The sequence below is a fragment of the Mustela erminea genome, chromosome 19 (assembly GCF_009829155.1).
Source record: "Mustela erminea isolate mMusErm1 chromosome 19, mMusErm1.Pri, whole genome shotgun sequence".
NCBI lineage: Eukaryota > Metazoa > Chordata > Mammalia > Carnivora > Mustelidae > Mustela > Mustela erminea.
Window position 1 is genome coordinate 38,985,956 of NC_045632.1, and position 23,297 is coordinate 39,009,252.

Sequence of the window (23,297 nt, forward strand, 5' to 3'; positions counted from 1 at the left end):
AAGGTTGTGGTTTTCTGTTGCAAATTGGCTCTAGTAAATTGAAAATACAAAAGGAGGTATTTTGAGGAATTAAACAGGGCCCTACTACTTGAGGAAAAACATATGCAGTAAGAAATCTATAAACGGGAGAATATTTGCGAATATACATTAATAACACAACATATGCATACTCATTAAAAACAGAATGGACATATAGAAATGGATGTATTCCTCCAAAAACATTTCCTTTATAGACGAAATTCTATGTACTTGTTCCACTGCATTTAAAATACCCTGACATTTTCCTCTTCTCTTTAGAAGCTAAGTTAGAAAATATGTATAAGTAAATCTACCATCTGAGAAACAGATAAATGGCTAAAACTGTAAAAAAGCAACAGAAATTATTTCAACAAATTCTCCTAAATGTAAAACTTAAAAATGTATAAAGATGGAAGGGAAGATAGGACTAAAGACAAATGAAAAGCAGACATCCCAAGATCTTGGTTAGAAACAAATTCCCCTAAAAGTAAGTTAAAGCATCTTGAAATATCCATTTAAAAATATTTTGATTAAATATATGAGAACTAGGGATGGGGGTAAGCTGTAAAACAAAAACACTATTTTAAATGGAAACTGAGTCACACACTACAGAATAAAAGGAGAATGCAATTTAGTGAATGGGGTATACAAATACACAATATTACTCTTAACATTTAATGTTCTCTTCATAAGAGGTCTGCTTATGCTAAGATAAGGGAGGAATGATAAGCTTCAACATACATCTATAAAACACCTGGGAAGAAAATTATTCAGATATTGGTCAACAGGCAGCCCAGGATTATATGAGCAGATGATAACAAGAAAAGTGAGACCTATAATAGCTCCAGTTCAGTGACTAAAATGAGTTTCTAGGCTTCAGCAAGGGAAGAGAAGCCAACCATCCTAGTGCTCTTGCAGAGTTGAAGAGATGGAGTGTAGAATTTAGAGAGCAAGATAGCTCAAAGTTGAGTAGCAAATACTATAGAGGAACTTCCCATCTTATTCCAGAGATGTACATAGTGGGAAATTCTAAGTTGAGAATTTTCCTGCGCATGCATATGAGGTACTCAAGACTCAGAAAAGAAATACCACACATGAATAAACAGAAAAATTCACATAGCTTATACACAGCCAAAGTTCACACTTCAACTAGCCAGAAGAGAAAGACCCCTGAATGCAGGGAGCAATGCACACAGTCCTCAGAAGAGTAGTATTCTCATGGTAAAGTCATAGCTGCTTTGGGCTATCCTAACTAAATTGAAAAGTCAGATTTAAAAGGATTAAAGTGAATCCAAATAATATTAAGCAAATTTATAAAAAAAAAAAAAGACCAGTAATATTTAAAGATATACAACAAAATCCTGAAAACAACTCTAAGAAGCAAGAAAATATAACTGATAATTGGGAGAAATGACAGTCAATAGATACAGATCCCAAAATGACTAAGGACAAAGAAAGATGCAGACCACGTTATTAAAATACTTATGATAAATAATTCCCACATATCAAAATAGATAAAGGAAAGTATGACAGCAATCTAAATGGGATCTCTAGAAATGGAATGTATATTACATAAAATTAAAAATACACTGTATGAGATTAATAGAAGATTAGATCTGTAGAAGTAAAGTTAATAGATTTAAAGACATAATAAAGGAAACTATCCAAAGCAAACAGTGAGAGGTAAAAAAATTGAACAAGGTTTCAGTAAGCAGATGAAAATTTAAATATATCATAATTAACCAAATAACCATGACTAAAAATAAATAGACTCAAGAGAGGTTGTCCTCAAGAGAGGAACTGGGGTTGATGTAGTGAGGTGTTTGTGTAGCTGCTAATGTCCCAAGGACATGAACTATGAACAACTTAAACATGGAGCCCTGGAATCAATAAACTTTTGAGCAAGATACATAACTGTCTTTTTTTTCTTTTTCTCCCACGAACACATTGCAACTCACATATAAATCAAGTATTTCTGTGTCCGTATTGTCTTACTTACAGTTAATACCAGATTTGATACAGATAGAAACTCTGCATCTAGAGATAGATAGGCATGCTCATCCACCTGAAAGCATTCTTCTACATTCTTTCTGCTAATTTATGTCATGGGAAAATGTTCTATTCTACTCAGCTTCTATAGGAGAACTATAGTACAAAGAATAAGGGATGTAAACATTGGCAAATTAACAATCAAGAGATGGAGAAGGCTGATAAGAGGAATTATAGTATAAGCTAAATGTCTTACTTTTAATAGCTGAGACTCAAAATAATAAATGATAACTATATTAACTTACTTCTGCAATATTTTTGGTTTTATTTTAGAAGCCTATTTTACCAGTTGATTACCTGATATGAAGAAAATATGCTTCAGTTCTTTATACCCTTTCCTTTTTGTCTTCTTTTGCTAAAATCAAATACAATTACTTTAGATGACATGGTGTGCCTAACAAAATCATTTTATTTTTTTTAATTTTTTTTTAAGATTTTATTTATTTGACAGAGAGATCACAAGTAGGCAGAGAGGCAGGCAGAGAGAGAGGAGGAAGTAGGCTCCCTGCTGAGCAGAAAGCCTGATGCGGGGCTCATCCCAGAACCCTGAGATCATGACCTGAGCTGAAGGCAGAACCCACTGAGCCACCCAGGCGCCCAACAAAATCATTTTAAACACATATGCATATATATAAATCTGTATAAAAACTATCAATCGTCCTTCTATCCCTTCTCCCATTTTTACATCCACATAGAAAAATATTTGCTTAGGTCTTTTCAACACTATTATTTCTAGATGATGAAAGTTGTAGAAATTGTGTTTACACTTCTTTTATAATCTCACTTTGTGGTTTAATTTTTTAAGATAACTGGAATGCATCATTTTTATGTGAAAACAGTTTATAGCCTAAGATATCATTTAAGATCTATCCAAATCCTCTGGGAATAAATTGGGAGTTTATAAATTTTCTGTCAATAAATAAAATTAGAAAGATTTTATATGTTGGTAATAAAATCATACAAATCAGAATATGTCTAAAAAAAGAATATTTCCAAAGAACATTTCATACCTCTTGGTTTATTTTATTTTATATAATGGAAATGTATTAAACAGAAAAAGTAAACACCTCAACGCATAAACATGTTCTTTTTAATTATTATTTTTAAAAGTAAAAGGTTTGAAAACAATAAATTATTTGACAATAAGTTAGTGGTTAAACAAATGATGCACCACTAATTGAATGAAGATAAGCCAATCATACAATATAATGAATTATATGAACCAACAAGAAAATACTTGAATTTTAGAAAGAAATCAGGAAATAAAAATTTTTACACCAAATGTTCACAACTATATAAACATGCCTGAATTACTAGATGGGAACAAAACAAAACAGTCATATTCTTGGGATGATTTGGGTTTTTTTATTTCTACTTTTATCTCTTGTTTGTATTTTAAAAATTTGTTCTCATTTTTTTTTTTTTGGTTGTAAGAGCGAATAAAGCATTTTAAAAGCAAGTGATGCATATATAAAAATGAGAAGTGAATAATATATTCCTTAAGCAAATATCTACTGATCATTTTACAAGTTAGTTTATTGTATCTTTGAATGGCAGATAGGAAGAGACCAAGGACGTATGGGGAATGAGGCAAGTAAAGTTTGATACAAGAGAGGGAGAAGAAACACTTTACATTATGCCCTTTACCCCTTCAAGAGCTTTAGCTCTTTTCTCCCTTGTGAACTTACTTAGCAGAGTTTTAAGTAGATCTAGCCCAATCCTCAAAAACTCAGTGTGAAATTCTCCTGTGTCCCTGGTGTTTTTGGCACAGCATGCCTCTTACAGCATCCGGACTATAGACTTATTACAAGTTCCTGTTAACACTAAGTCCCATCCTGTCTTTTTACTCCCTCATTTTTTTTCCCCCTTAAAGATCTCAGTAACTTCATCAGACTGGATCCTCCTTATTGACAGACCAATATTGGGCTTTCTACACTTAGGAGATTACCTCTGGAATACCGCTTTTCTGTTATGTTTCCTTCCACCTAGTCCTAACTTACTGACACTAGTTCTGACCACTGTTGGACTATATCCTGCTGTTCTCTTGCATAATCTACTCTATCCAGGTGTTAAAAATTGACATCTAACAGGCATGACTGAACTAACTAGAAAACAGATACTCAGACTCTAAGCAGCTTGAAAGTTCTTACAAATAAAGAGAAACTTGTAGCAATGAACAGTATTTAAACTAATGTTAAATATGTGAAAGTCAGTGTGTGTGTGTGTGTGTGTGTGTGTGTGTGTGTGTGTGTTGTCTGAGAGAGAGAGAGAGAAACAGGAGAGAATTTTTAACATCATTAGAACTACACGTGAAATTAACCAGCTCTGTAGTTCTCAACAGCCTTGTTGTGACAGATGAGTTGCTTATAATCCATTGATGAGGTGTTGTGTGTAACATGATTTTGCATGACATAGTTCTGCATTAATTAGAGCAGATAATTAAAGTGCATTGTTGTCATTTTCATTCCCTTGAATTTCGCTACAGTACCTTATTTGATAGAGTAGCAAGAAACCTTTTGGCACAAGAATTTCAGCATTCAAGTATAAATAGGTTGTGATGAGCATGTGAGAAAGGCTTTGAATAGGAGGGTTGCTGGTAAATTAACACTGAGAATCAGATATATCTAAGGCTTCTTTTTCTACTGAGGATAGAACTAACTGTCTGAAAGGAAAAGTGACATTTCCAAGGTCACATAGCAAGCTGATATCTGATTTTTCTCCCAGATCTTCGAATTCTCTCTACCCCACCTTCATGGAACATTACTGATATCCAACGCAGAACATTTAATCCAGTGATGGGAAACTCAAACCTATGGAAATCCCCTATGCCAGGGGCATGGACCTCTGTTTCTGTACAATTATTAAGGGTTTATACCTAAATTGCTTTCAAAGAAGAAAATTATTGCACTCCTGTAGTGGCTTACATTTATTCTTGCCTTGTCATTTTCAGCTTCCATTAAGTTTTCCAGATGCTGCAGAAATGAAGAAAATGTGCAAAATGGCTCAAATTAATGATCTGCCATATGTACTTTTCAACTACTTTTAATAACATCCTTTGGAAACACAGACATCATCTTCAGACAGTGAACAATAGGAAGTGTGAAACCCCTAAGTTAATGTTGTAATATATTTTTCACAAATCACATAAAAAAATTCCCAACATCTGATTAGCTTAAATATTTAATTAGTTCTGAAAATGTGATAGAGAAAAATAGTTAACACATGGAATTTCCTGACAGATAATCTGTTATCTACAGAAATTTTTACTGATGTCCCTGAAGCTACTGGGATGATGAACTATTTCCCAAATCTAAAGTCTACGTGGCTTTTCAGGAGCAGATGGCAAGATAGTGCCTCAGTTGATACAATTTCTGGTAATCCAGTGACATTTATTTTAAAAATAGTAGCTGTTTATTGGTTGCTGCAGCATTTTTAGATTTTAAACAAGATTAAGAAATATGCTAATTTCAGTAGATTATTAATGTGGCTTGCTATTTATTTTATGTTTTTTTAATTACTTAATACCAAATATAAAGTAATAAAGTTTAGAGAAGGTGTTTTCTAGAGATTAGCATCTTCTGTGATTGTATCTGTTAATAAAATAAAATTTACCTGTTTGAGCTTCTATTTACTCATACATGGATAAGATTTAAAGGAAATTTGGAGAATCATTCCAATAAAAAAATGTGTATTAATAAGAGGGCTATATATATTTTCTCCTTTGTAGAAAGAAATGAGCACAGTTTTTTTATACAAATAAAAGACAGAAAATTTAAATTTCCATGAATGTGTTTATGAAATATATTTAACTCTGCTAGGTAAGATGAGTTCATACTTGGGATCAATGGCTTAATGTGATGCATGGTGTCAACAGGTTGCTGCTAAGAATAGTCCCCCATGGAAATTGAGTTTTTAATTCTACTTTACAGGGCTAGAATAGTCAGATTAATTAAGGGGTGAGGAAGTTCATTCATGGCACTTGGAGAAAGGCTATAGTTATGACTTTTGATAGAAAGATTTCCTAGGGGTAGTGTGGCTATTGAAAAGAGTAATAGGCAGACAATGACACATTGTCTGGTCATTTCTCCTGGAAATGACACATTGAAGAGTCTACCTTGACATTTCTTAGTGGGAAAACAGAAGTGAGATGAAATACGATTGTTGCATCTTTACTATGTCCTACACACTATGCTTGATGCATTACAACAATATTTCATTTTTTACATGAACATCATGTCATAACAGTAAAACAACAATGAATAGTTTTTAAGCAACTTGCCTTCCAGGCTCTATTATTTAAAAAAAAAACAAAACATATGCTCAGTATTTACAATATTTCTGAATGATAATGCAACTTAAAGATGAGGAAAAGATGCTGAGTTTAAAGTCTTACCAGACATTTAGATCTTGTAAGTGATAAAACCAAAATTTTACTTCTGAGTATGAGCTCTTAAACCCAATCTATAATGTCTCCTCAGTGAGCAATATTATCTTCCTTTTATATTAGTGGTACCAAAGTTCATAAAAGTTAATACACCCCACATCACACAACTCAGAAGTAGAGAAGTGTTGGAATTTGAACTCAAAACTGTCAGCCATCAGTCCCACTCTCTTTCCCTTGTGAACTGTGAGTGAGAGTCTCCACAGCAAGCTTCATTAGGATACTCTGAAGGAGAAGTCCTAAAAGTACTTTAACTTTCCTTTAACAGTAAGACATATATGTGAATGTCTTGTTAGTGATGTAAATGCAACATGTTCACACACACATATTTCACATATTTATCAGTTGATGTTACCAGTGACAAAAGCAGATAGCTTCTCTACCCAAGATACCCATTTTGACCATACTTCCCCAAGTACTGGGGGGGATATATAATATAAATACATATATGTATATATAAAATATCTGATATTTTATATATTGTAAAATATACAATTTTATATATTATTCTCCTGGGGATTGAAAATGTAAATCCACATATCGAACACTGTTAATTCGGTTTTCTTTGGTTCCCAACAGTCCTTTTAGCATTTTCAATGGGATAGCATTAATGGACTTTTATATAGTTGGAACTGATTAACACTTTTGTACAGAGACAAGGTATTGCTCTATTGATTACTCTAGTTGTGCTATGTAGTCTTCTAGAGGACAATGTCACTTTTTTCATTTAGATAGACTGGGCATGGGTCAGGAACCATTGATCAACTTCCATATAAATAGTCCAAAAAAGGCAATATTGATATGATAAATCAAACACTTTATATATACATAGAATCATACATATTATAGAAAATGCTACATTCACAAGATCTTGACATCATATTATTTATGAGTATCATGTATGTGTGTGTGTGTCTGTGTGTGAAGATAGAAGGGATTAGAAAGCCAGTCAAGTAATCCTTTTTTCATATGAACACTTATAAGGAAACAATACAATTATGTGTTTCTTTGGACCATTCTATTCTTGGTTTCCCAGAGATAAAGCAAATTAGGGAAATAGAGGCAGTTTAATAAATATGCTTTTGCCAGGTTTTGCAGAAGAATCTAACAAAGAAAATATCTGAAGGAAAAGACCAAAGCATGTAATTTCTGTAACCACAGGGGATCTTTTCATTAGCTTCCTCTTTGGTTCTTAATAGTTTTCCAGATGTATCTGGGGACTGATACGATGATTATCTCTTGTACAATTGCTCTGTCTCTTTAATGATACACAGAACTTCAATCTGACAGAGGGAAGTGAAAAATTCTATCTAATCTCCTTTATGTTATGATAAAGCCATCACCAAGATAATGTTATGTTAAAATAAAATTGGATTCCAGGTACCTTTAAAGTATTTGAGACATTTCAAACACCACTGAAACCCTAATAATTAGTTTTAAGCAACTCTTGCTTACCTGAAAGGATCAGTAAATGCTCACGAAGACCCAGCACCTCCTTCTCTTGTTGGTGCTAATGAAGTATGAAATGGACTAATTTTACTTGTTTCTTCATCAGTTTTTTTCTTGTTCCATAGAGTATCAGATGTAAAGAAGTTATGCCTCCCCCCCAAAATTAGACAAACCTCTCCCTACCATTCTTCCCTCTCCCCAAATCTCTCGCTAGGAAACAAAACCACAGACAGCAGTGGTGCCACCACCATCATTTTATCTGCATCCACGCCATCATTCTACCCTAACTGAGACTTGCCTCATCTAATTTTGTCTCTCTCCACACTGAAGACTGTTTGAGCTTTTTACCTAAAACTCACACAAGAGCTGGGTTTTATTTGTTTGTTTGGTTCAAAGATGAAAACCAAATCATTTCATGGCATGCAAGACCCCTGTATAACCTCACTCCTGCCTATGGTCCACACCACGTGTGGTGGGATGATCCCCATACTCTAACCACAGACGTTTTCTTCCATTTCCTCACCTGCTCTGGGCCATTTCACATGCTGTTTCCTCCTTCTGAAGCAATCTTACCTACATTGTTAACCTTGGCAACTTCTATTTTTATTTCAATCTCATTTCACTTCTCACTTCTGAAGAAACACCACCCTTCTTATTATACTGAGTTGGAGGTCCGCCAGTTGCACACTTTTGAATTATTATAGGTAAAATAGGATCAATTTTATATTTTTATATATTATTCTCACCACTTGGTCAAGTCATCTTATACAATCCTATGTCATCATAAATAACTATTGATGATGTCATTATAATTTTTATGTATTTGATATCTGATTAATATGCATATACATGATTAGATTGATGAACAGAGGGATAATTCTGCACACAACCTGCAGTATTTGACATGTAATACACACAGAGCAAATTATTAAATGCTGTAGAGCTTTATTATATTGGGTAATGACCAACATATTGCATATAATATTTTATTTCATTGCCACCAAAAACTAATAGCTTTATGTAAACATTACCTTATTTACAGTTGATTGATAAAATAGCATACCCAAAGTGATAAGCAAATGATAGAACTTACTTTTACCCTTATCCACCACTTTAAGGTATATCCAAGTCACTACTATCCCAAGTTTTTAATTACTGAACTTCTCTAACTAATCTTCTTTTTTTTTTTTTTAATATTTTATTTATTTATTTGACAGGGAGAGAGACAGCCAGAGAGGGCACACAAGCAGGGGGAGTGGGAGAGGGAGAATCTGGCCTCCCGCCGAGCAGGGAGCCTCATGCAGGTCCAATCCCAGGACCCTGGGATCATGACCTGAGTTTTTGAAGGCAGATGCTTAATGACTGAGCCACCCAGATGCCCCTCTAACTAATTTTATAATAAAAAAATCCACACATTAACACACAGAATGCAGTTCATAAATGTTAATTTCAATAACACCATATTTCTCCTTAAAACCCTCCAAGATTTCCCATCTTCCTTGCATTACAATCCAAAGTCCTTGAAATCCTATCCTGCTTCAAGAAATGTCAGAGTATCCTGTAGGAGATTAATAATCTTTCATAAAACATTCATAAACTCTGTGCCAAATTTGAATTACATACTCACACACACACATACATACATAGAAAAGACTTATTTGAAGGTACAGGAATATGGGGGGGGGGAGAAGAAGGAAAAGACAGAAAGTTTGTCAAACCTAGAAAAAAAAGGACTACATTAGCTAATAATTTGATTATATGCTTTTTACCTAAGGAAAGTCCACATTGTTATGAATATAGAAAACTCAAACAGAGAAATCACAACATTACTGGATTGAGGACTAAGAGAATAAAGTTTGGAGCTGCCAGACCAACTGCAAAATAGTAGTCCACAGATGTAGAAGTGCAAAGCCAAAATACAAATATTTCTCAAATCCTTGCATACTACCTGAATCGTACTCACACTGGGGAAATGCCAAAGAATCAATAAAAACAACAGCTAAAAAAATGAAAGCACTGAACAGAGATTTCAGCTGCTACTCATGGCAGAAAAAGACAGATTTGGGAGTTTTGAGTATAGCCAAATTAACTAATAAGAACAAAAATCAACAGTGTCTGACAGAAGGTGAGAGAATCCAGATTCTCTAAAACATTCTATCTATCATGTCCACTGTATAGTTCCAGGTACTATATAGCTGAAGAAGACAATATCCTCCTTAATGAAGAGAACAAAACAGTCAATTCAAACGACATAAAGATGATCTAGATGTTGGAATTTGCAGAAAAAATCCTTTTGAAAGAGCTAACATAAATAAACTGCAATACATAAAGAAAAGCACAATGGTAGTGAGTACATGGGTGATAAATATCAGCAAGAAAAATAAGTCAAAAGAATAGGGGTGCCCGGGTGGCTCAGTGGGTTAAAGCCTCTCCCTTTGGCTCAGGTCATGATCTCAGGGTCCTGGGATCGAGTCCCACATCAGGCTCTCTGTTCAGCAGTGAGCCTGCTTTCCCTTCTCTTTCTGCCTGCCTCTTTGCCTACTTGGATCTCTGTCAAATAAATAAATAAAATCTGGAAAAAAAAAAAAAAACCCAAGAAGACTAACATAGTTTATTATACTGAAAGCTACAAGACAATACAGAAAACTTGAAAAAACAAACAAACAAACAAAAAAACGCCAAATAAAAAACAAACTTGCATGGGTGTCAAGGCAATAGAACAGATAAAACACAAGAAAGTATAAGTTAAATTGAAGATACAACAATGAAAATTATTTAAGTACAAAACAATTGAAGAAATAAATGAAGAAAAATTAATAGAGCCTCCTACACTGCCAGGACAATATCAAATAATTTATATTTGTGACTGAATTCACAGGAGAGAAAAGAATTAATGAGGCAGACAAAAATTTAAAAGAAATAGAGGCCCTAAATTTCTAAAACTTGATGAAAAACATAAATTAAAAACTCAGGAAACACTGAATAGGATCAATACAAGAGAAACAAAATTTAGTCACATCATTGTCAAAATGATGAAAACCAAGATAAAGATAAAATTTAGGAGAGAATTTTTTCAATCAATAGTGTGGGAAAAAACAAACATCAATACCCCCAAATAAAATTCAATGTAAATCTTGTAATTTATACATACTTTTATTAAAAATAGATCTAAGGGCACCAGGGTGGCTCAGTCGTTAAGCATCTACCTTCAGCTCAGGTCATGAACCCAGGGTCCTGGGACTGAGCCTTGCATCAGGCTCCCTGCTCAGCAGGAAGCCTGCTTCTCCCTCTCCCACTGTCGCTGCTTATGTTCCCTCTCTCACTGTGTGTGTCTCTCTCTCTGTTAAATAAATAAATAAATAAATAATCCTTAAAAAAAAGATCTCTATGTAAAATTAAAATCTACAGAATCTTTAGAAGAGATTATAAAAGAAATATAACTGACCTTGGTGAGGCTAAGACTTAGAAGTAACACTAAAAGCATGGCCCATAAAAAAACTGACAAGTTGAACTTCGTAATAATTGAAAACCTTCCCTATCTGAAAGGCTGTTAGAAAGATGTAGAATCAAGCTGCTCATCATGAAATGACAATTTTAAAATCATGTTACCAACAAAAGACTTGTGTTCAGACTACATGAAAACTCTTTACAGTCAACAGTAAGAAAGCAAATAAAATTTAAAAAATCATTTAGAAATGGGCTAATGATTTGTTAGATACCTAACCACAAAAATACAAAAATGGCAAATAAATACTTGAAAAATATGCTTAACATTTTTAGCTATTAGGAAAATTCAAATTAAAACCACAATGAGGGGGTCTCTGGGCGGCTCAGTTAGTTAAGCATCCAACTCTTAGTTTCAGTTCAGATCGTGATCTCAGGGTCATGAAATTAACGCTGGCTTCAGGTTTGATGCTGCTGAGCTGGGAGTCTGCTTAAAATTTTCTCTCCCTCTCTGCCTCTCACACCATCTCTAAACACAAACACACACATACGCGCAAAATAAGATATCACTATAGACCTATCCAAATACGAAAATAAAAATACAACTACTAATACTAAATGGTAGTGAGAACGCATTGCTGGGGTGAATGTAAGACGGTACCACCACTCTGGAAGTCTGGCTTACAATTTGGGGGTACCAGGTGGTGGGTATTATAGAGGGCACAGATTGCATGGAGCACTGGGTGTGGTGCAAAAATAATGAATACTGTTATGCTGAAAATAAATAAAAAATAAATTAAAAAAAAAAAGCTAAACACTCTAAGTCTCCGCAACTTCACTCTTGTTTCATCTGCCCTAGAGAAATTAATACTTTAATTCACCCAAAAACCTGAACATGACTGTTCATATAAGTTTTATTTTTATTAGACCAAACTGGAAACAATCCAAATGTCCTTTAACAGGAACGTCTTTATGTAAGCTGTGCTGTATCCATACAGTGAAGTATTAGCAATAAAAGAAAAAGATCAAACTATTAATATGCAGCAAATTGGATGGATCTTAACGACATTGTGTTGAATAGAAAAAGCCAACTTCAAAAAGTTGTATACTGCATATTTTCTCTTTTATAACATTTTTACTATGACAAATTATAGAAATGGGAAGTTATATACAGAAAAACAGAGACATGTGTACCAAAAGAAGAATGGAGGGAACTTGAAAGTTGATCCAGAATTCTTAAGCTTAGAAGCAAAAAGTTGGATATCCCTGAAGTGTCAAGATCTAGAACTGCTTACAAAGATGAAATCTAGTGGTTTCTAGACACCATGGTATGAAATAGATCAATACCACAGAATGACATGGAGGTAACCCTTGAGACTGTGGTATTTTCTGTGACTTAGTCACCTATGAAATGAGAAAGCAATTTGTGAACTGAAATGAGAAAAGGAGGAGGACAGAGACCACCAGAGCATTTCATCACTTTGGGCCAGTGCTTCAAGACTCCCTGACCTGAAGACCCAAAAAGCAGAGGACATGTTGTTTTGAGGCAGAAGGCATAGCAAAACAGGTCACAGAAGTTTTTGATCAAATAAATGAGAGCTTCTTTCTCTTTCTTTAACGTACAACTAGCAACTAGCTTCGTTGCAAAATGGAGCTACACAGGACCTTCGGAGGGATCATGTTTTCTCTCTCAGGTGTTGCCTCTTTGTGTGTGTGTGTGTGTGTGTGTGTGTGTGTGTGTGTGTGTGCGCGCACTTGTGTGTGTATATGTATGTGTATGTGTATGCATTGTGCACTGCATACTGTTTCTTGGCAATATATACTAGGATTTTTTAAAATATACTCCAACAACTTCTGTCTTTTAATTGGTGCATACAGACCATTGACACTCAAAGTGATAATTGATTTAGTTGGATTAATATCTACCATGTTAATTATCGTTGTTTCCTGGCCTTGTTCCTTGTTCTTATTTTTTGTCTTCCACTTGTTTCTACCTTTTTATATTTTAACTGAATATTTTATATGGTTCCATTTTCTCTACTTTGTTAGCATATTAGTTATGGTCTTGTCTCTTTTTTTAACTTTAAAAAAATTTTTTTTTTAATTGATGGCCTTAGAGTTTGCAATATATATTCACAACTAATGACAACTAACAAGTCCACTTTCAAATACCATGATATCATTTCAAGAAGACTGTGGATACCTTATTAATTACAAAACAATCCTACTTCCTTCCTCCTTTCTCCCTTCATCCTGCCGTTCCTTTCACTTTGACACATAAGCATATATATAAGCTATATAACGAGCATACATAACGGAATATACTTTTGCTATCATTGTTTTTAAATTTTTTTTTATTTGACAGAGAGAACGAGCACAAGCAGGGGGAGCAGCAGAGGGAGAGGGAGAAGCAGGCTCCTCGCTGAACAGGGGGCCCCATCTGGGACTTGATCCAGGGTGCTGGTATCATGACCTGAGCCGAAGGCAGAGGCTTGACCATCTGAGTCACCCAGGCACTTGCTATTATTTTTTGCTATTGTTTTTGAATAAACTGTTATTTGTTAGATTGATTAATAAGAAAAAATGTTTTTACTTTGCCTTCACTTATTTCTTCTTTGGTGATCTTCCTTTATTTATTTATTTATTTATTTTTTAATATGTAGTTCTGAGCTGCTGACCTATATTCTTTTTCTTCTCTCTAAAGAAATTTTAACATTTCTGTCAAGGCAGGTTTATTGGCAATAAATTCCCCTAATTCTTCCTTGTCTGAGGAAATCATGTTTCCTTCACTTTTGAAAGATAATTTACCAGGACAAAGAATTCTAGTGTGGTGTTTCATTTCTTTGTTTTCTTTCAACACTTTTAATATTTCTATTCTCTCTTTCTTTGAATGGTTTCTGAGGAGAAGTCAGGTAATTCTTACCTTTGCTTCTCTATAAGAAAGTTGTTTCCTCTCCCCGTACCTTCTTCAAGACATTTTCTTTACATTTGATTTTCTGAAGTTTGGATATGGCATACTTAATGTAATTATACGGGCATTTATCCAGATCTTTGTTTTGCTGTCTGATATTGATGTGGGGAATTGTCTTCATTATTGTTTGAAATATTGCTTCTACTCCATTCTTTCTTCTGCTATTCCAATTGTATGTGTTTTACCTTCTGAAGCAATCCTACAGTCCTTGGATATCTTCTGAATATCTGCCTGTCTCTGGGTTTTCTCAGTTTTAGGAATTTCTACTGCCATATATACCTTCAAGCTCAGAGATCTTTTCCCTTGTCATGCCTAATCTACTGATAAGCCCAACAAAAGCATTCTTCATTTCTGTTACAGCGTTTTGTTTTCTAGTATTTTATTCTGATTCCATCTGTTTGTAATTTCCATCTCTCTGCTTACATTATCCATCTATTCTTGCGTGCTATTGTCTGCTTTTTCCACTGAAGTCTTTAGCATATCAACCTTGTTAAAAATAAAAATCTTTTTTGCTAATCCCAACATCCTTGCCATATCTGACTCTGGTTTTGATGCTACTTAAATGCTTCATGCTGCAGTCTGTTTTGTTCCTTTGTTTCTTAGAATGTCTTATAGTTTTTTTGTTTTTGTGGAAACCCAGGTATGACAGACCTAGTACCAATTCCTGTGGAAGTTTCTGCTCTGGTAAATTGTGATTCTCTGCATCCTCCTGTCCATCTTTCCAATTTTAGAGTGCTGCGACCTCATTTCTCTGACAGACCTAAAAAGAGTGTTTATTTCTTTTCAGTTAGTTCATCTTTTTACTTGTTGTTATGATGGAGTGACAACACCCAAGTCCCTTACATGCTGGCTGTACAGTTTTTATTTTTACTTTATTATCACTATTCCTACTGTTTTTTTTTTTTTAAGATTTTATTTATTTATTCGACAGACAGAGATCACAAGTAGGAAGAGAGGCAGGCAAAGAGGGGGAAACAGGGCTCCATCCCAGGACCCTGGGATCATGACCTGAGCCAAAGGCAGAGGCTTTAACCCACTGAGCTACCAAGGCGCCCCACTATTCCTACTGGTTTAATCAATTTCACCATTTTATCATCCAACTTTTAGCTTTGCTAATTTTCCCTATCATTTGTTGTCTATTAATTTCAGTTCTTATCATTAATTTTCTTCCTTCTACTTAGTTTAGATTTAATTTGCTAATTTTTATGGCTCCATAAAGTAGAAACTTAGATCATTGGTTTTAAACATTTCTTTTCTTCTACTGTGAGCACTTAAAGTTCTAAATTTCTCTCTAAGCACTCCCTACTTAGTCTCATTCCACAAGTTGTAAATACATTCTATTTTCATTATTATCCTCTTCTAAATAGTTCCTAATTTGTCTTATTATATCTTCTTTGTATCATAATTTATTTACTAGGATTTTTTAAATTTCCAAACATTTTGGGCTTTTCTGTTTATTGCATTATTATAGATTTATAATTTACTTCAATTATTGTGACATAGCAAACTCTGTAAGCTTACAGTCTTGAAATTTACTGAGAAATATCAATATGGTCTTCAAAACTATTTGGTTATCATTCCACTGCATTTGTAAAAAGAAGGTACATTCTGCATGAAACCAAAACATGGTTGCAATGTTGTTCATTTTTACTGATTTGTTGGGGGAGGTCATTGTCCAATCAATCACTGAGAAAGGGATGTTAACATTACCACGTCTGATTATGGATTTATCTATTGAACCACTTAGTTCTGCCAGCTTTTCTGAATGTATTGTTAAGCTCTCTGAGCTTTCTGGATCTTTGGTTTGGCATCTGATGTTAATGTGGGAAATTCTCTGTCTCTATTGCTTGACATTTTTCAGAGAAATCTACATCTTGCTTCTGAGCCGAGGAATTCTAGATCAACTCTCAAGCTTCTTCCATCCTTCTTGCAATCTAAATTTCTGTTTTTCAAAGACACTTTTTTAAAAAAAAGATTCATTTGGGGCTCCTGGGTGGCTCAGTGGGTTAAGCCTCTGCCTTTGGCTCAGGTCATGATCTCAGGGTCCTGAGATCCAGCCCCACATCAGACTCTATGCTCAGCAGGGAGCCTGCTTCCTCCTGTCTCTCTGCCTGCCGCTGCCTACTTGTGATCTCTGTCTGTCAAATAAATAAATAAAATATTTTTGTAAAAAAAGATTCATTTACTTATTTGACAGAGGGAGAGAGAGACAGCAAGAGAGAAAACACAAGCTTGTGAAGTGGGAGAGGGATATGCAGGCTCCCTACCAAGCAGGGAGCCCAATGCGCAGCTTGATCCCAGGATGGGGATTATGACCTGAACTGAAGGCAGATGCTTAATAACTGAGCCACCCAGGTGCCCTTCAAAGACCATTTTTATTTATAGCTGGTAGCTATGCATTCCTCCTTCTCTAATTTCACTGATTATTTTTATTCTCTTTTGCTATTTTTTCTGTATACTCTGAGGATAGGACTATCATTGTTCTTGGTTGGGGTGCATTATAAAGGAAAGAGAAGTAAAAATACCCTCAAGCTGTCATGTTTACCTGAGCAATCAGTGCTAAGTATTATATAAAATGCACGACTGCAATCAGTCCTCAAAGCAATGTTAAGCAATAGGTATAGTTAATCTCATTTTTCCCATAAAAATGCTGAAACATATCAAAGGGATAATACCAGGAAATGATGGAGATCGCTCTTGGTACTAGAAAATGTCTGACTACAAAGCCATTAAAGCATATTATACTAAGTAATAATTAGAAAGGATAAATAGAATAACACTATACAAAGGTTTTGTGGGTTTTTATATAATAATATAATTGGAAAGTCCTGATGATATGGGTGTTTGGAGTTAGGAAAAGGAAATAATTAATCATCACTCATAAAGTGCAATACTGATGTAAGAACTTTTCCTACTGCAACACAACTGTGAAGTAACTGACCTTCAGGATGCTTACAGATCTGGGATATGTTCTGATTATTGTAAACACTGAGGTAACACATGTGCTTTAAATTCTTTTGATAGCACTTAGACATTCTATAACAACACCAAATCTACCTTTTAACAAGGCTCTTTTTTTCATAATGAATCTCATTTGTCAGGGTTTAATTTTACTTCCTGATGAATAGAGAAACAATACGCAATTATTTAGTAATCAAATTATCCATTGTGAGTTTAAGCAAATATCACTTTAAAGAGTTTTTTTCCTATTCAAATATGTAGATATTTTTATTTTAATATTACAGAAGTTAGTTCAGATCAACTGTTCACATTTGAAATCTAAGCCTTGCATAAAATCAACCCTAATGGTATATTTGGAGATCAAAGTGACTCAAATATGATTGACATATTCTTAACACTATACTTTGCTATGTTTATGCTTATGGTGTTAGCAAAGGATATGAAGATTAGCAGTTTTATTTTTTTATTTTATCTTTTTACTAGTTCCAAAGGAATTCTAGGAGGAAATTCATTAATAGTTGATTATGATACAGAAGTAAGTACTTAGCTTTAGAACATAAGCTATAAATTTAAAAATTGCCCAAAGTGTTTAATTATACAAATATGGTATTTATATTTTGCATCACTCTCATTTAATGTCTTGCTGGAGTGAGTGAAACAAAAATCTCCTTTTCATAATCAAAAAAAAATTACAAGACAACTCTTGTAACATCACAAAATCCATTTCCCTGGTTTCTACTGATTTTGGCATTTAGATTCTTAAAGATTTCCTTCTGCAACACTTAAGAAAATACCTCTTCTCATGGCTCTACTCTGATGTCTTTCCAACCAGTAACACATGTAATCAGAACAGTAATATTTGGAGGATTAATGTTAGAAATAGGTGTTTATTTTTCATCTTATTGGAAAGTTCTCCAGGAATCACTGCCCTTTTATCACCTTTTAAGTTTTTCTCCACCTGTTATTAGGATCCTGTATAATGTTAAATTTGTCAAAAGTGAATAATCTTGAGAACACCAATACCTTCAATAGCACAAACTACTAGAATCACTTACCACTTTAATAACTGATAATCAACTCAGCTATGTGAGGTCTAGAGGTAGGGCCCCAGACTGAGCTCCCAGAAGGTTAAAGACGAAACTGACAGGAAAAGTACCCCATTGACTTATTTTGGTTTAACCTCACTGTTAAATATTCCATATAAATTACAACATATAAACTAGACGCCAAAGGTTTCAACCACATAGGCTGTCTGAGGATAGCTCACAGAGCTGGTATTCCCAAGTAAGATTTTTCTGAAAGAGCAGGGACATTAGTATGGTAGACCCAAGACAATGGCATAGTCTAGGTGCTTAGAGTGGTAGTGAGACCTGCTGATATGTTACTGGCCCATCATTGTCTGTGACAGCAAAGAGTATTTGAAAAGACTGAAAACAAAAAACAAAACAAAACAAAAACCCTAAAAGACCTGAAGCCTCAAAGGCAGAGAATTAGATGTGGGCACCATTGGGGAATAAGGGATAATGGGCAATGGGAAGGTCAACAGGTAGAGCTAATTCAAATTACAAGATGGAAATTCTAAAGAGGTAATGTCAAAAATACTGAATATTTCTAGGCTGGCCTATAGGAATCCATAAGCAGCAGGGCTGGCCACATTATAAAGGAAAATCCTTGGGTAATCTTACATCTTGTATAGCTCGTCCAGTACTACTTACTACTAATAAAGGCATAATGAGTTATTGGTGAATGCTCAACCTCAAGTCACAGAATTAGTAAAGAAGAATAGTTTTTTCTTGGTACAGCCTAAATGTTTTCTTTAAATTTTATTGGTAAAATACATCATGCATGATGGGGATTTAGAAAGCACTATATCATTCAGATACTGCTTTTAAACAGTATATACTTTGATGTATCACAGAATCTAATAAAAATGCTAAATCAGGCCGTTAAATATTTATGTGCCGTTTGTATATTGTGTTGGGAAGGGACTTTAATTAGTTTGCTGCACAAGAGAGAATGAGCATTTCTATAAGGAGAAGAAATGTTACAATGGATGTTCTAGCCATAACTTCATACATAGAATGGCTTCAGGTCTACCCTGGAAACTATTCAAACAGCATTATAGAAATAAGAATAAGACAGAGTAAGGGCAAAAAATACATAAAATGAAAATTAATCAATGATAACACATTATATTATAATTGAAGGTAATGTGATGAAATTTAAGCAGCAGAGAATGTGGAAGAAATTCTACTCTCTGACAGAGTAAACTTAATGTTTAGTTGAGGGTACATTAAAAAAAAAAATTTTTGCTTCCCTACTCATGACAGGATATTCCTAAGATTTTAATTATCTAATATCTTGCATTTCCTTAGGAGGAATTCCTGGGAAAATGGAAAGAACTTTTGAGGAAGAGAGAATTGACTCAATGAAATCCAACATTCCCATACCTGAGCTGTGCAAACTCATGCAGGTTATTCTCTGAGCCCTGTTATTTTGGTGTATTGATTGGCAATACTAATAGTTTTCATGGAGCCTCCTTGTGAGAAGTGTAAACTACAGAAGTTATGATTTAATTAATAATTAGAATTCTTTTAACTTTTTTTTTTTCTTTTGTCAGAGAGAGTGAGCACAGGCAGACAGAGTGGCAGGCAGAGGCAGAGGTAGAAGCAGGCTTCCTGCTGAGCAAGGAGCCCGATGTGGGACTTGATCCCAGGATGCTGGGATCATGACCTGAGCCGAAGGCAGCCGCTTAACCAACTGAGCCACCCAGGCATCCCAATAATTAGAATTCTTGTCTGTTAATAGATGTTCAGCCAACGTTCCTATCCCCATTCCTGTCTCAAAGTCATTTTCTTGCATATATTTTTTATTCTTCTATTTGCATTTTCCATTAATACATTTCTTATAAGTTGCCCTCCTGTCATGATCCTGTTTTCCTCAGTCTTCAATGTCACAATTTAAAAGTAGATACTTCACAGAATCCACTTTCTAAAGTAAAATCAAACTCTTCCAACTCATGTGGCTGTATTAATTGTTCTAAATTACTAATTCTACATTAACTCTTAATTCCTATCTATCTTTCAAAGTCTTTATCTCTGAAACCCTAGGTTTCACTACTTTCAACATATTCTAGATGGTGGAGAGTAGCCAAGCAAACATTATGCACACTAAGAACATCCCCTACACACTTTCTTCATTGCTTATGCCCCAAGTAAAATAATTCTCTCATTATCTGTGAGCCAGGTACTTTACTTCTCTATGTCTCAATGTTCTCACCCATAAAATGGACATAATAAATCATGTCTACCATATAAAGCAATGCACAATAAATATCTGTGCTCAGAGAGTTGTTAATAAGCTATGCACATTTTTAGAGCACCAATTCCCCTGGAGATTTCTCTATGACCATGTCATTTCACAACAGTCTTGCTTCTTTGAACTCTATGACATTTGATGGTGATCATATTATCTTGCAGATCTTTAATTCACTTAGCTTTTATTTAAGCTTTGACCTCCAAGTAAAAAATAATTATTTAAGGGCATGACCCAGGAGTTACAATTATTTTGGATCTCTAGTAGAATAGTGCGGTCAGTGAAGTGGCAAATAAAAATTATAGGGACCTCTCAATAAATACATGCATGTAACATAGCCTTAGGTCTTTATTTGTGTTTTTGTTGTAATTACTTAAACATTACTTTCTTTTAGATTTCTTTTTCAGATTCTTGACTCTTTCCCAGGAAATTCTTCTATTTTCCATCCCCTTCCCAAAACACAAGTAGTTATGGAAAAGGAACCACTGATTGGAAAAGTCATTAATTCACTCACCTAGAATTTAAATTAAATTCTAATGCTTTGATCAAGTTTTACAGTATCTATATAATAATTCACAAATGGCAGTTGTGCAATAAATGTTTCTTCAATGTTGTTTTCTTGTTTTGGCTTCTTTCTAATAACTTTTTTCTACAAAGCCTTCTATGATTTTATTACTTCCACCTATATTATACTGTATAATTGAGCTCAGAAGTAACTTATCACTCGTAACGGAACTTTATTCAATGGCAATGGTAATGAAATCACCAAGTTTAGGTGACAGATATCCTATATGGAAGTTAATATTTTAAAAAACCTAGGTGGGGGATACCTGGGTGGCTCCGATGGTTAAGCATCTGTCTGCAGCTGAAGTCATGATCCCAGGGTCCTGGGATCAAGTCCCACATCAGGCTCCTTTCTCAGTGCTAACTCTGTTTCTCCCTCCACCTGCTGCTCCCCCAGCTTGTGCTCTCTCTCTACCTGACAAATAAATAAACAAAATGTTTAAAAAATAAAAATAAATTAAAAACAAATAAAAACTTAGGTGGGAAGAGTTACCCACACTGTAGAGTGATTCAATCTTTTTATTCCCATCATTGGTGGGTAAAATCAGAGGCACAGAGCTCAAATTCTAATACAGAATAAACATCCCATTTAATAAAATACCAAACCAAAGGAAAAAAACCAATCAGTGAAAGTGCTGGGCTTGAGATAAAAATAATAATATTTCTTTTTTTTTAAAGATTTTATTTATTTATTTGACAGAGAGAGAGAGAGATCATAAGTAGGGAGAGCAGCAGGCAGAGAGTGGGTGGGGGGCGGTGAAGCAGGGTCCCTGTGGAGCAGAAAGCCTGATGTGGGGCTTGATCCCAGGACCCTGAGATCACGACCTGAGCCGAAGGCAGAGGCTTAACCCACTGAGACACCCAGGTGCCCCAAAATGCTAATATTTCTTAAAACTATCAGTAATATTTGGTGAAGGAACCTCACACAGAATATCTAGTATAGAAAAGAAGGCAATCAGAATCCTATGGCCTTGGGAAAATATCAAATGTATTAGTGAGAGCAAAGCTATGAGATATGATAAGTTCCACATCAAAAGGAGATGCATATTACAGAAAAGAAACTTTATATTCCCTTTAAAATCAGCTATATCTTTATAAAGGCTTATCTATTTGACACAGTGAAAAGGAAACCAGACTGATTATTTAGGAAATGCAAAAGAGAACAACAAAGAGTAAGTGCATTTCTTTAATCTGAATCATTTCTAATTTATGCTGTATGGCAGTGCTGTCTGGTACATAGTAAGTGCTGAATAAAATTTACTTCTTTTTAGGAATTATTAAATATTTGATATGTAAATATTAAATACACACTACTGCAAAGCAATGGACCAAATAAGAAATCAAGTGGCAAATCAAAATATGTCTCAAAACAAAAGAAAAAGAGAATACAACCTATGGAATACAGTAAAAACAAATGTTAGAGTGAAATTTATATTATAAATGTTTGTTTTGAGGGAAAAAAAGTTCAAATACACAACTTAACATTATACAAGGAACCAGAAAAAGAAGAAACTTAACTGAAAATTAGTAAAGAAAAGAAATAAAGAAAAATCAGAAATAAAATAGAGACCAGAATAAACAATAACATAACTTTGAAAGTGATGACCAATTTTTCAAAAAGTAAAAAAAAAAAAAAAAAAAAGAAAGAAAGAAACAAACAAAATTGGCAGTGCTTTAACTACATTAACTGAGAAAAAGAAGACAGAAGACTCAAAAGCCAAAGTGAGAAATGGAAGAGAAAACAATACATTAGATAACCACACAAACACATAGTACGGTAACAGAATACTATAAACAATTATATACTGACAAATCAGATAAATTAGAAAAAGAACAGCTCAGTCCTAAAATTGCTTAAGTTACCAAGACTGAATCATGAATCCTGCATCCAAGAAATAGGTAATCTTCTTAGACCAATAATAAGAATGAAAGTTGAATTAGGAATTGAAAATCTCAAAAAAGTCTAGGACTGCATGGTTTCACCGAATTCTAACATTAAAAAAACAATGAATGACAATATTTATCAAAATCTTACAAATAGCAGAATAGAAGAAACACATTTGAAATTATTTTAGGAGGCCAGTG